This window comes from Ranitomeya imitator, chromosome 5 (genome assembly GCF_032444005.1).
Source record: "Ranitomeya imitator isolate aRanImi1 chromosome 5, aRanImi1.pri, whole genome shotgun sequence".
Classification (NCBI taxonomy): Eukaryota; Metazoa; Chordata; class Amphibia; order Anura; family Dendrobatidae; genus Ranitomeya; species Ranitomeya imitator.
Window position 1 is genome coordinate 163,996,225 of NC_091286.1, and position 13,309 is coordinate 164,009,533.

Genomic DNA, 13,309 nt, shown 5'->3' on the forward strand with positions numbered 1-13,309 from the left:
TCCAATTTCTCCTATTATCCTTGGCAAAATAGGAAATTCCAGGCTAAAATATCATTTTTGAGGAAAGAAAAATTATTTTTTATTTTCATGGCTCTGCGTTATAAACTTCTGTGAAGCACCTGGGGGTTTAAAGTGCTCAATATGCATCTAGATAAGTTCCTTGGGGGGTCTAGTTTCCAAAATGGGGTCACTTGTGGGGGAGCTCCAATGTTTAGGCACACAGGGGCTCTCCAAACGCGACATGGTGTCCGCTAACAATTGGAGCTAATTTTCCATTCAAAAAGTCAAATGGCACGCCTTCTCTTCCGAGCCCTGCCGAGTGCCCAAACAGTGGTTTACCCCCACATATGAGGTATCGGCGTACTCGGGAGAAATTGCCCAACAAATTTTATGATCCATTTTATCCTACTGCCCATGTGAAAATGAGAAAATTGAGGCGAAAAGAATTTTTTTGTGAAAAAAAATTACTTTTTCATTTTTACAGATCAATTTGTGAAGCACCTGAGGGTTTAAAGTGCTCACTAGGCATCTAAATTAGTTCCTTGGGGGGTCTAGTTTCCAAAATGGGGTCACTTGTGGGGGAGCGCCAATGTTTAGGCACACAGGAGCTATCCAAACGCGACATGGTGTCCGCTAAAGAGTGGAGCCAATTTTTGATTCAAAAAGTCAAATGGCGCTCCTTCCCTTCCAAGCCCTGCCGTGCGCCAAAACAGTGGTTTACCCCCACATATGAGGTATCAGCGTACTCAGGACAAATTGGACAACAACGTTCGTGGTTCAGTTTCTCCTTTTACCATTGGGAAAATAAAAAAATTGTTGCTAAAAGATAATTTTTGTGACTAAAAAGTTAAATGTTCATTTTTTCCTTCCATGTTGCTTCTGCTGCTGTGAAGCACCTGAAGGGTTAATAAACTTCTTGAATGTGGTTTTGAGTACCTTGAGGGGTGCAGTTTTTAGAATGGTGTCACTTTTGGGTATTTTCAGCCATATAGACCCCTCAAACTGACTTCAAATGTGAGGTGGTCCCTAAAAAAAATGGTTTTGTAAATTTCGTTGTAAAAATGACAAATCGCTGGTCGAATTTTAACCCTTATAACTTCCTAACAAAAAAAAATTTTGTTTCCAAAATTGTGCTGATGTAAAGTAAACATGTGGGAAATGTTATTTATTAACTATTTTGTGTCACATATCTCTCTGGTTTAACAGAATAAAAATTCAAAATGTGAAAATTGCGAAATTTTCAAAATTTTCGCCAAATTTCCGTGTTTATCACAAATAAATGCAGAATTTATTGACCTAAATTTACCACTAACATGAAGCCCAATATGTCACGAAAAAACAATCTCAGAACCGCTAGGATCCGTTGAAGCGTTCCTGAGTTATTACCTCATAAAGGGACACTGGTCAGAATTGCAAAAAACGGCAAGGTCTTTAAGGTCAAAATAGGCTGGGTCTTGAAGGGGTTAAATAGGCCACACAGGGATCGTTAGGTTAATGCATTGAGGCGGTAGGCCATTCTGAACAAATGAGTTTTTAGGGCACGCTTAAAACTGTGGGGATTAGGGATTAATCGTATTAACCTAGGTAGTGCATTCCAAAGAATCGGCGCAGCACGTGTAAAGTCTTGGAGACGGGAGTGGGAGGTTCTGATTATTGAGGATGCTAACCTGAGGTCATTAGCGGAGCGGAGGGCACGGGTAGGGTGGTAGACTGAGACCAGAGAGAAGATGTAGGATGGTGCTGAGCCATGGAGTGCTTTGTGGATGAGGGTAGTAGTTTTATACTGGATTCTGGAGTGGATGGGTAGCCAGTGTAATGACTGGCACAAGGTAGAGGCATCGGTGTAACGGTTGGTGAGGAATATGATCCTGGCAGCATTATTCAGGACAGATTGGAGCGGGGAAAGTTTGGTAAGAGGGAGGCCGATTAGTAGAGAGTTACAATAGTCCAGACGAGAATGAATAAGTGAAACAGTAAGAGTTTTTGCAGAGTCGAAAGTAAGAAAAGGGCGAATTCTAGAAATGTTTTTGAGATGCAGGTAAGAAGAGCGAACCAGTGATCGGATGTGGGGGGTGAATGAAAGGTCAGAATCAAGGATGACCCCAAGGCAGCGGGCATGTTGCTTTGGAGTAATGGTGGAACTGCACATGGAGATGGCAATGTCAGGCAAAGGTAGGTTAGTAGAGGGAGAGAACACGAGGAGTTCAGTTTTTGACAGGTATAGTTTCAGATAGAGGGAGGACATGATGTTAGAGACAGCGGTAAGACAATCACTGGTGTTTTCTAATAAGGCAGGCGTGAGATCAGGAGAAGAAGTGTATAATTGGGTGCCATCAGCATAGAGATGGTACTGGAAACCAAATCTACTGATTGTTTGTCCAATAGGGGCAGTATACAACGAAAAGAGGAGGGGGCCTAGGACTGATCCTTGAGGAACCCCAACAGTAAGGGGAAGGTGAGAGGAGGAGGAACCAGCAAAACATACAGTGAAGGATCAGTCAGAGAGATAGGAGGAGAACCAGGAGAGAACGGTGTCCTTCAGGCTGATGGAGCGGAGCATAGTGAGGAGGAGCTGATGATCCACAGTATCGAATGCTGCAGAGAGATCCAAGAGAATTAGCATGGAGTAGTGACCATTAGATTTAGCTGTTAGTAGGCCATTAGAGACTTTAGTGAGGGCAGTTTCAGTAGAGTGTAAAGAGCGGAAGCCAGATTGAAGAGGGTCGAGAAGAGAGTTGTCTGAGAGATAGCGGGTAAGACGGGAGTGGACCAGGCGTTCGAGGAGTTTAGAGATGAAGGGAAGATTAGAGACAGGTCTATAATTAGCGGCACAGTTTTGGTTGAGGGATGGTTTTTTAAGTAATGGATGTATGATGGCATGCTTAAATGAGGAGGGAAAAATACCGGAAGTGAGGGAAAGGTTGAATATTTTTGTTAGGTGAGAGGTGACAGCCGGGGAAAGGGAGTGGAGGAGATGTGACGGAATGGGGTCACTGGTGCAAGTGGTCGGGCAAAAAGATGCAAGGAGCCTGATTACTTCTTCTTCTGTAACTGCTTCAAAGTCAGAGAGTGAACTAGATGCAGTGGGGGAGGGAGGACAGTGCATGGTATGAAGAGATTGGGAGATGATTTCCTGTCGAATGTAGTCAATTTTTTCTTTGAAGTAATTGGCCAGATCGTCAGCACGGAGATCCGTGGTGGGGGCCTGCTCTCTTGGGTTGAGTAGGGACTGGAACGTTTTGCCGTGTGTGCCGAGTTGTTTTATGTATAGGAGGAGCAGCTTCTTCCAGAGCACTTTGCAGGGTTTCATTGTAATGCTTCAGAGCAGAATCAGGACATGAGATGGAGAAGATTGGGGCCAATGAGGACTGCAAGTTCTTCATAAGTTTCTGGGTGTTAATGGCCTGTATGTTTCTATAAGTGTGGAAAGTGGGGGTGACCTGAGCGGGATGGCAGTTCTTGATAGAGAGTGAAAGAAGGTTGTGGTCAGAGAGTGGGAGAGGGGAGTTTGTGAAATCATCCATTGAGCAAAGCCGGGAGAAGACCAAGTCAAGGGAGTTTCCATCTTCATGTGTTGGAGAGTTAGTATGCTGCGAGAGGCCGAAAGAGGAGGATAGAGATAAAAGGTGAAAAGCAGATGGGGAGAGGGGAGAGGCAATGGGGATGTTGAAATCACCCATGATAAGGGTGGGGGTGTCACAGGAGAGAAAGTGTGGAAGCCAGGTGGCAAAGTGATCCAGGAACTGATGAGAGGGGCCGGGAGGACGATACACCACCGCCACTCGCATGGAGAAGGGGACGTAGAGTCTGACCACATGGACCTCAAAGGAAGGGAAGACAAGTGAGGGTACTTGGGGGATAACTTGGAAAGTACATTTTGGTGAAAGGAGCAGACCAACGCCTCCACCTGCTCTGTTGTCCGATCTTGGGGTATGAGAAAAATGTAGTCCACCATATGAAAGAGCAGCAGCAGCAGTGGTGTCTGACTGCTGGATCCAGGTTTCAGTAAGAGCCAGGAGATTAAGAGAATTAGAAAGGAAGAAGTCATGAATGAAGGAGACTTTATTACACACAGAGCGAGAATTCCAACGGGCACAATTCAAAGAGACAGAAGGCATGCAGGGAATATTAATAAGGTTAGAGGGGTTTCTGGGTGTAGCAATTGGGAGGCATGACTGGTTATAACATGGGGGGCCGGGGTTTGGAGAGATGTCTCCAGCGACTAGGAGAAGGAGGATAGAAAGAGTGAGCAGATGGTTAAGTGACTTGTGAGAGTGTCTCTTGTGTTGGATGGTGGGACTGAATGGATCTGCGCTGTTAAGCAATGTGAACAGAGCATGAGTGCTATACATAGGAGAGGCAAGGACAGAGGGGCCAATATGGATGGAGTGTAGAGAGTTAATGCAAGAGCGGTGAATGTGAGTGAATGCAGCAGCCAGGATATAGATTATACAAATAAATATGGTGAATATTTGTGCTGTTTCAAGTGAATATGGATTAGATTTAGATTGTCTTACCTGTCTCCTGCCCTGTCTAACTGCCATGTTATAACTGCCGAGTACTTAGAAAAAAAGTACTTTGAAGAAAAATACACGAATAATAGTGCACGAATGCATCCCCAAGCTAAGTCTACATTTATAGAAGGCTAGCCCTTAGGCTGCGTGTCCACTTTCAGGATGGCCGGCGGTATCGTCGGAGCGGCTTTGCCGCTCTACGCTAAGCCCCGCCCCCTTCTGGAACGCGATGATGCCGGATGTGTTCACAGCACACATCCGGCATCATCGCACCCATCGCATAGGGCCCTGTGTTATACCTTGCGGTGACGCAGCGTCGCCGCAAGATATACGGACATGCTGCGATCTGAAAAGACGCGCAGCATGTCCGGAGTCGCAGGGCCGCCGCGTGCGTGTTACCACGCATAGTGGAGATGGGATTTCATTAAATCCCCTCCACTATGCTGTAACATCTGGACGCTGCGTGTCTGACGCTGCAGCTCTATGCAGCGTCAGACACGCAGCGTTTCCTGCACGTGGAAACATACCCTCAGATCTCCCTTTTTTTTTTTTTGGTGTGAAAGCTCGTTAGCAATTAATCTAACTCAGTTGAGACAACAGGACACAATAAATGTAGTGATCAGATAAACAAATGTCCAGGTCTACATGGATCATAAACTGCTTTGAAACAGTTATGTAATCTCTCTGAGTAAGGACATGCAAAAGTCAGATTAAATATCTATAAACACAAACAAATGCATAATAGGATGACTAACATATATATATACATGCAGGATTCAATGCCGAAGATAGAATGACTCAGATACCATCCAAGCTGCTTGCTGTCAGGGACTGGAGCAATAGACATGCAGGATATTTCAGCTCAGAGAATGAATGATATGTTTACCTGTATGAAGAGAGAAGAGATGCTTGATTATATTCTGCCATGTTATAACTGCCGAGTACTTAGAAAAAAAGTACTTTGAAGAAAAATACACGAATAATAGTGCACGAATGCACCCCTGCACGAATGCATCCCCAAGAAGGTGTATATAAATGTGTTGAGAATTTAAATCTCCCTTTTTTTTGGAAAATTAACAAAAAATCAGGCCCTGTGCAAAAAACAACACAATGTAATTGGCAGAAAGTGGCTGGCTGATGTACCACAAACTAACAGGACTGAAATATATCTGCTTTGTGATAATTTGAATCTCACTTTTTTGGGGGGAGACTAAACCAAACCTCAGGCCGAGTGCATAAAACAACACAATGTAAGTGACAGAAAGTTGCAGGCTGATATACCACAAACTAACAGGACTGAAATATATCCACTTTGTGAGAATTTAAATCTCCCCTTTTTTGGGGGGAGACTGAACCTCAACTTAGGCCCAGTGTATATAACAATGCAATCTAAGTGGCAGAAAGTGGCTGCCTGATATACAACAAACTAACAGGACAGAAGTATATCCACTTTGTGAGAATTTGAATCTCCCCTTTTTTTTGGGAGACTAAACCAAACCTCAGGCCCTGTGCATAAAACACAATATAAGTGGCAGAAAGTGGCTGGCTGATATACTACAAACTAACAGGACAGAAGTATATCCACTTTGTGAGAATTTGAATCTCCCCTTTTTTGGGGGAGACTAAACCAAACCTCAGGTCCTGTGCATAAAACAACACAATGTAAGTGGCAGAAAGTGGCTGGCTGATATACCACAAACTGACAGGACTGAAATATATCCACTTTGTGAAAATTTGAATCTCACTTTTTTTGGGGGGAGACTAATTCAAACCTCAGGCCCTGTGCATAAAACAACACAATGTAAGTGGCAGAAAGTGGCTGGCTGATATACCACAAACTAACAGGACTGAAATATATCCACTTTGAGAATTTGAATCTCCCCTTTTTTTGGGGGAGACTGAACCACAACTTAGGCCCAGTGTATATAACAACGCAATCTAAGTGGCAGAAAGTGGCTGGCTGATATACGACAAACTAACAGGACTGAAATATATCCACTTTGTGATAATTTGAATCTCACTTTTTTGGGAGGAGACTAAACCAAACCTCAGGCCCTGTGCATAAAACAACACAATGTAAGTGGCAGAAAGTGGCTGGCTGATATATGAAAAAAATACAAGGACTGTAGTACAATTTCAATCTCCCTACAATGATCTCATGACAAGTATGGCAGCAATAAAAAGGACTGCTGCACACAAAAGTGTGGACAAATAAACAAGAGAACTGTGCAGAAAGGAGCAACAGGATTTTTGCTTTTAAAAAAGCAGTTGGTTTGCACAGCAGCGTGCAAACAGCAATGCAGCGATCAGGGAACCTTATAAGGCAGCCTAATAAGCTACAGAGCTGATGCACAAAAATATAGCCTCCACTGTCCCTGCAAACAAATAGTGGTGTTGGACAGTGAAAATTGCTACAGCACAAGCAGTTTCTGGGCTTAATCTTCCCTCCCTAACTATATCCCTTCTTCTGATGCAGCTGCAGCAACCTCTCCCTATGCTACGATCAGCAGAAGTAAGATGGCGGTCGGCGTGCACGCCCCTTTATAGCTCCTGTGACGCCGCAGAAAGCAAGCCAATCACTGTCATGCCCTTTTCTAAGATGGTGGGGATCGAGACCTATGTCATCACGCTGCCCACACTTTGCTTCCTCCTTCATTGGATGAGAAATGGCGCTAAAAGCGTCATACGAAACGCGACTTTGGCACAAAGGTCGCCGACTTCATGGCTGATCCCACACTAGGATCGAGTCGGGTTTCATGAAACCCGACTTTGCCGAAAGTCGGCGATTTTTGAATTTGTCTGATCTGTTTCGCTCAACCCTAGTGATTACGTATATATGAAGATTAACTACATAAAAGAGGCTTTTAAACATCATCCGTCTGGAATATCAGAGAAGCAACACCAAGACAGAGAACCCCTGGGAGATTACCTACATTGCAAGGGTGTCCCCAATTATGTAGGTATCGGCACATTATACATGTACAGGTACCCCAGTTTTGGCATCTGTCTTAGTCATGTTTCTCTGGTCTTATATATTGATTTACACTATGTAGTAACTCTAGTTTCACCCACACCTTCAAGTGGCCACTTTTCAAGGTTGGATGAAACTGAGATATCATGGAGTCATCAGATGAGAGGCCATAAACCCCTAGAAAATAAAAGCCACATGGATTTAGATCAAACCACTATGGCATAGTTTAAGTAAACCTTACCGTTTTACAATGACAAACAGCAAACATATAGAGCCTTAGAATTGCTTATGAAGTGAATAAACAAACATTTATCAAGATTGTGTCACTATGAGCATTTTCTGTCACATCTCTAAATGTTTTACAAGAAATGCAGCTATGTGATTGCATGAATGTATTCGATATACAGTACTTCAATCTTAAGCAACAACGATAATCGTAAAGCATTTAGTATAATAAATGGCCGAGAGCATGGTCACAATCTACCACAGAAAAAAACGCTCTCCCTAACATAGAAGATGTAATCGTATATACGGGAGTGTCACTCCTAATAATGAACATACTACACCAGCGAAAAACAGGAGAATATTGACACCAAATTTAGTAGAAAAGAATATACAAAATTTTATTTATGAATACCAGACAAATAACATACATTAAAAAGAAGCATGAAAGACTATAAAACAATTCCTCCATGCAAGGAGGAGGGAAACCAACCGGTACACAAATGGCTCACCAATGCATATATGACCTGGGTAACTAGTACTAGAAGTGCTAGAGAAACAGGGTACAGGAAAATGAAGAGGGAAGATCCCCCTGGTGTTCAACGGGCCTCATATAATCTTAATCCCTGAAACAATCCTGAATCCAACAAGTAATATGGTAATCAGCACTTACCCATCATAAGTCAGCGTTGGTGCAGCCTTCCCACTACCCCTGACGCGCGTTTCGCAATAATAGCTTTCTCAAAGGGGAGGTGTTTGTTTGTGTCTCGCTCATACTGCGCCCTTTATAGGATGTCAGCACCTGGGAGTAGTTGGCGCATGTACTCACAGATCCCTCCACGTGTGAAAAAAGTGCAGACACGATAAGCGTCAAACAGTGCGGCGCGCATGGGGGCGAACTATCCACCCATGGTACCAGTATCCATCCGCGCCGCACTTACCAGACGCCACCATGATAGCACAGTGTGGAGTGACCGGACAGCGCATGCGCTCCATTCCCACCAGAAAACCGGAAGTGCATCGTCGCCGGAAACCCGAGACCTCAAGAGAGACCTCCCATGTGTGCTGCGCCTGCGTCTGAAACAGAACGCACGTCCTACCAATACGCCGTAAGTGTCACCATGGTAATAAGGACAGCGCCTGCACACAGCCAGAACTGGATGAACTGGAGCATCATCCCAAATACACCGTACTAATCCGTGACCCTGACCTAGTTATCACTATATTGCCGGGCATCATATTGTAGCGGAGATTCTGTTACACCCCAAATCGCACTAAGGTGAGTGACATAATTAGGTCATAATAACCTCCATATCAAAATATCAATACCCACCGCGCAAATCGGGGTCACAGAATCTCCGCTACCCAGTCCAAATGCTAGACTGAAAAACCGCTCCAAATCCATCCAGAAACCGTTACGGACAAAGAAGAAAGAAGGAATAAAAAGGTATATAATACGTGTATAGATATATATATGGAGCCTTATTTTCGCCAAAAAATCAAATGTATCATACTGTGATATATCATATGGAGGGAAGTGTCCCCAATATTGGCATATAGCTCAATAACAACTACGTGCCCAGAGAATTCCTGTACATAATAGCACAAATACTCATCACTAAAAAGGGACACTTACAAACATACTATCATATGTTGCACTGGCCGTAAACCAACATATTACATATAAGTGTAGGAAGAATGTTACAATCACACATCTAATAACTCAAACATGTGAACACCCCCCACACATGAATTCTTTTCCACTAACTCCGGGTCACAAATAACGGTTTCTGGATATCGGTGAGTTGAATCTTCATCCATCCTGAACGGTCTTGATGGTCGAAAGCCAATGATGATAGTACCCAGAGACGCATATTGTATGAAAAAAAATTGTAAAATAAAAAAACTGAACTAAAATATAAGAAAAGACAAAAGACACAATTAAAATCATGTCATGATACCGAGATATGATACATATAGAGCCATTATAGTCTAAATTTGCACGCGAACAAAGGTGTGGGGAACAGGAATGACCTCACAAAAATGGGGCAAAGGATACCATTTCATTGAGACCCCTCGGTACTACTGTGTCCAAGGTAATAATCCACCTACACTCCCTTTGGGCCAAAATCTGCTTGAGGTCACCGCCTCTAATACCTCCGTGAATGCGGTCAATTCCCCTAATACTCAATCCCTTGGGATTACATCCGTGTCGTTCTCGAAAGTGTCTGGGAAGGGTCTTAAGGGTCGATATATCTTGTACATCCCTAGCGGCTAGGATATCGCGAACATGCTCCCGTGTCCGGATTTTGAGTTCCCTAGATGTGAGACCTACATATATGAGGGAGCAGGGACAGGTGGCATAATATACCACATATGATGTTTTACACGTAATATAATCTCTAATCACAAATTCCCTGCTCCCGTCAGATGACTTGAAGGTCCCACATCTAGTTATGTTCGGGCATGCAACGCATGAGCCGCAGGGGAAACACCCACGTTTGTTACCACCCAAATTAAAGATTTTTGACTGTTTAGCCACATAGTGGCTGTTCACCAACGTGTCCCTTAAGTTCTTACTTCTTTTTTGAATCATAACTGGGGACTCAGATAAATGAGTCGCTAACACACTATCACTACGCAAAACTGGCCAGTGTCTCTGCAGGGTCTCCCGGATTTTATCCCATTGGCAGTTAGAAGTTGAAATATAACTAAGCCTATAGTCATTATTTTGAATAGATCTCTTCTCAGATGGCCTGAGAAGTTCACTTCTTCTCATCGCCCGTGCACGCCTATATCCGGTTTTAATGCACCGGTTGCTATACCCCCTGGCCTTAAACCTATCAGAAAGAATGGTAGACTGCTTCTCAAAGCGGGCATCTGTGGAACATACCCGCCTGTTCCTGAGGTACTGACCAACTGGGATGGCTTTAATCACGGAATAGCTGTGGGCCGAAGAGGCATGTAGGAGAGAATTAACAGAAGTGTCTTTTCTATATAAGTCCGTTTCCAGACCCCCATCCTCTCCGACCCACAGACTAATATCTAAAAAATCAACATGTTTCGTGTGATACTGAAAAGTAAATTTCAAATTAAATTCATTATTATTAAGTTGTTGCATGAAGTCTAATAGGCTGGCCTCGCTACCCTCCCAAAACATCAATACATCATCAATGTAGCGAAACCAGCCTATTACTGGGTCGGCGGCCTGTGCCCCGTCGCCCTGAAAAACCTGTCTCTCCCAAAATCCGAGAAACAGGTTTGCGTACGACGGCGCACAGGCCGCGCCCATCGCGGTACCTTGCGTTTGCAAAAAAAAACGGTCTTTAAAAACGAAAAAATTATGTGTTAAAGAAAATTCCAATAAATCCAAAATAAACTCAGAAAAATGGCCGTCCCAGTTGGTTTCCCTCAGGAAAAAGCGGGCCGCCCTGAGTCCATCAGCATGTCTAATCGACGTGTACAATGACTCAATATCGATAGTGACTAATAAGATTCTATCGTCCACTGTGATACCATCAATCTTAGTTAGCATGTCAATTGTGTCTCTGACATAGGAGGGGAGTGTCTCTACCAAAGGTTTGAGATGGAAGTCAATAAATTTGCAAATATTTTCACTCAACCCTCCTATGCCAGAGACTATGGGTCGGCCAGGGGGATTAGTAGCATCCTTGTGCACCTTTGGTAAAAGATAGAATGTAGCCACCTTAGGATATTTAGGCAAAAGTGCATCGAAAGATTTTTTGGGAATAATCCCTGATTCGTAGGCATTAGTCAAAATCAATTCCAATTCTATACGGAACCCCTGCATAGGATTACTGGGCAGCACCCGGTACGTCTCCTTATTTTTGAGCTGCCAGAAGGCTTCTTTTTCATATTTATCAACAGGCCACACCACGACATTCCCTCCCTTGTCTGCCGGTTTAAAGACCACTGTGTCCATAGATTGCAACTCTTTAAGGGCTTTCCTTTGTCGATATGTCAGATTATCATTATATATCTTCTGAGGTATCTTCTTAAGATCCTCAGTAACCAGCCGACAAAAGATGTCGACTGGTGGACATACAGACAAGGGAGGGAATGCCGTAGATTTAGGTGTAATAGAAGGTGGAATAGTACCTGTATATTCAGGCTGTTGCTCGTTAAGTAGATCTTCAAGGTCCGCCAGAGCTTGTTGTTCAGTGATTTCCAATTGTGGGCCAGTTTGATGGTATAATTTCTTAAAGATTAATTTACGACAAAAAAGATGGACATCCTTCAAGGCTGTAAAAAAGTCAAAGCCATTACGTGGTACAAAATTCAGGCCTAGTTTCAACAAATCGCATTGCGTTTCTGATAAGGGAAGCGAGGACAGGTTAATTACCTCAAGATTGCTGTTTTTAGCTTTGCGCTCATATTCAGGAGAGGGCTTCTGCTTACGTTTCTTATTGCCCTGGTAGCTTCTCAGGTAATGTGTGTTCTTAGTTTTTACTTGTTCAATATATCCACCCCCTGAGGCTATACTCGATCCTTCGGCTGATGAGAGGGAGGATATAGAGCCTGATCTGGATCGTGTGGTGGGGTGACGATTGGCCCATTTTCCTTTCCATCTATATACTCGATTTTCTTGATAATCTAGATTGTCCCTCTGTAATTTTTTGGCCTTAAGAGCCCCAATCTCCTGCTCCCACTTTAAAAAGTCTTTATCCAGATCAGTGTTCAATTTTTCTAACGCATCCGGGGTAAGATCACTCTTGATTTTTCCCTGAATGTTGTCGATATCCTTCTCAATTTCCCCCAATTTGGCATCATCGAGTTTCATTAGTAGCTCTATAAACCCACGGGAGCATTTTGTGGCTAGATCCTCCCATTCTTTTTTAAAATGAAATGGTATCCTTTGCCCCATTTTTGTGAGGTCATTCCTGTTCCCCACACCTTTGTTCGCGTGCAAATTTAGACTATAATGGCTCTATATGTATCATATCTCGGTATCATGACATGATTTTAATTGTGTCTTTTGTCTTTTCTTATATTTTAGTTCAGTTTTTTTATTTTACAATTTTTTTTCATACAATATGCGTTTCTGGGTACTATCATCATTGGCTTTCGACCATCAAGACCGTTCAGGATGGATGAAGATTCAACTCACCGATATCCAGAAACCGTTATTTGTGACCCGGAGTTAGTGGAAAAGAATTCATGTGTGGGGGGTGTTCACATGTTTGAGTTATTAGATGTGTGATTGTAACATTCTTCCTACACTTATATGTAATATGTTGGTTTACGGCCAGTGCAACATATGATAGTATGTTTGTAAGTGTCCCTTTTTAGTGATGAGTATTTGTGCTATTATGTACAGGAATTCTCTGGGCACGTAGTTGTTATTGAGCTATATGCCAATATTGGGGACACTTCCCTCCATATGATATATCACAGTATGATACATTTGATTTTTTGGCGAAAATAAGGCTCCATATATATATCTATACACGTATTATATACCTTTTTATTCCTTCTTTCTTCTTTGTCCGTAACGGTTTCTGGATGGATTTGGAGCGGTTTTTCAGTCTAGCATTTGGACTGGGTAGCGGAGATTCTGTGACCCCGATTTGCGCGGTGGGTA